Source organism: Pteropus vampyrus, unplaced genomic scaffold (assembly GCF_000151845.1).
Source record: "Pteropus vampyrus isolate Shadow unplaced genomic scaffold, Pvam_2.0 Scaffold434, whole genome shotgun sequence".
NCBI classification, from domain to species: domain Eukaryota; kingdom Metazoa; phylum Chordata; class Mammalia; order Chiroptera; family Pteropodidae; genus Pteropus; species Pteropus vampyrus.
Genome location: NW_011889215.1, coordinates 538792 through 540851, shown reverse-complemented (window position 1 = coordinate 540851; position 2060 = coordinate 538792). Strand labels below are relative to the sequence as shown.

The window sequence follows — 2060 nt, the reverse complement described above, 5'->3', positions numbered from 1 at the left end:
CTCTCTCTCTCTCTCTCTCTCCTCTATTCTCCTTCCTTCCTTTCTTTCTTTCTTTCTTTTTCCTAAAAGGGCATTAGGAGAGAGAGAGTTCCTTCTTCAGTATTTGGAGAAGCTCATTGAGTTTCGAAAATCCTGGGGATTCTCACCAATGTATTTTCCTCTCTTAATTGGGCAAGGATGAAGTGCCATCATTCACTGATACCTCTCCGGTTTTCCCATTTTGGTTAGGGAAAGACTCAAGGAGAGGCCCCGAGGATGTGCCCTTTATTGTAGTTCCTAGACTTCTACATGCCATACCCCACCAATATCTCAAAAATAAATAAATAAATAAATAAATAGGCAACCTACATAGACTTATCAACCATTTACATGGCCAAGTGAGAAGGAAAAACAAAAACAAAACCCTGCCATCTCTCATCGCAATTATTTTATTACAGAAATGACATTTTTACACCAAAATACAGAAAGGCAATTTTTAACATGAAATACACACATGTGAATGAAAATCCCACAGGGTTGTCTACGGCCATACCACCCTGAACAAGACCAATCCTGCCTGATCTCGGAAGCTAAGCAGGGTTGAGCCTGGTTAGTAATTGGATGGGAGACCACCTAGGAAGACTGGGTGCTGTAGGTATATATAGAAAAAAAAAAAAAACCCACAGGGTTATCCACAACATCTGCGAAGCACAATAAAACATGGTATGTCTGTACTTCCAAACTTTATTAGATTACCTAAGATAGCTCAAGCTGTAATTTTGAATGTAATATCTGATTCCCTTGAACACTTCAAATCTATAACTGGGAGCTTCCATAATTCTCACAGGCAAAATCCCCCTACATACTTAAGTGCTCTGATCCATCAGACTTCAAAATCCAAAAAATTATGTTCCCTAACCCTATCAAACATCTAACAGCAGTCAAAGCATAAACAAAACAGCATAATAATTTGAAAACTTGCTACCATAACTATATAAACACATCTTTCACAAGTCCCATTCAATGTAGGCTTGATTCCTCTTTATCCCAGAGTTAAAAACATGCTCACCCAGCCAATGGTGGGATTCCATACTTCAGGCCCTGGGCCTGCAGTGCTTATGGTGAGGGAGCAGGCATCGGGTCTCATGACTGGAGCAGAGAGGCCCTGTGTGTCAGGCTGGAACCCTCAGCTCTCACAGACCTCCTTGCCACCTGATCGCTCTCTTCTTTGCCTTAAGTGATTATTTACTTTGAATGCTTTTTTACCCCCTAATTACTGTTAACTTCACCCCACCCCCCACCTCCTGCTCCCTGGCTCACCCTGCCTCCACCAGGAAGGCATCAGTCCTGCACCTGCAAATTATATCTCCATGCCCTAATTTATACTACTTGACTTTAGTTGTCAAACAAAACATGAACTTGGTATATACAAGTGGGGTTATCAATACACATCATTTCCTGAACCTGTTATTAGAAATTTATGTATAGCTTTCCTTTGGTACACCTCATCCTGTTTGCTCTTTTGGGGGTCATAATGAATTCACAACTTTTTATAGAATAATTATTTTCTTTTTAATGCTCAAATTGTCACAATTTAGCCCATGGGAGCCCCTTGTAAAAGCTGACTCCTTGGTAGTCTGGAAATATATCTTTTACAATGGCAAGTAGTGTCAGGATGATTTTTATTTTCCTTCTCCTAAGACAAAGAATTAGCTATGAGTAAGAGCAGGGGACCCCGGGAAGTGTCAGTGATTTAGGTCACTTTAGTAAGTATTATGAGTTCACATTTATGTATCTAATTTACTGGAGGCATCATTACTGAGTACTATTTTTGTTAAGAGCAATCTTGATCTAAAATAAGATTTCAAAATATTTCCCTTTTCTGACTACCAGCTTCTGTCTTATCTGATACACTTGTATCCTCTCCCCAACTTTAATGTGCCACACTCTATGTTATTTTCACAGCCATGTGATTAAATCACATCATCTAACCTTTCTGTTACACAAACATGTACCTATTTAGACCTTGGAACCCTCACCTGGGCTGCAATTATGTTTCCCTGCTCTCTTAAAATCCTTTG

At 39.7% G+C, this 2060-nt stretch overlaps 1 pseudogene; it reads left to right on the top strand.

Annotated features, from left to right (window-relative positions):
* Positions 1 to 518: 518 nt before the first annotated feature.
* Positions 519 to 637, top strand: LOC111732214 (annotated as a pseudogene).
* Positions 638 to 2060: the final 1423 nt, after the last annotated feature.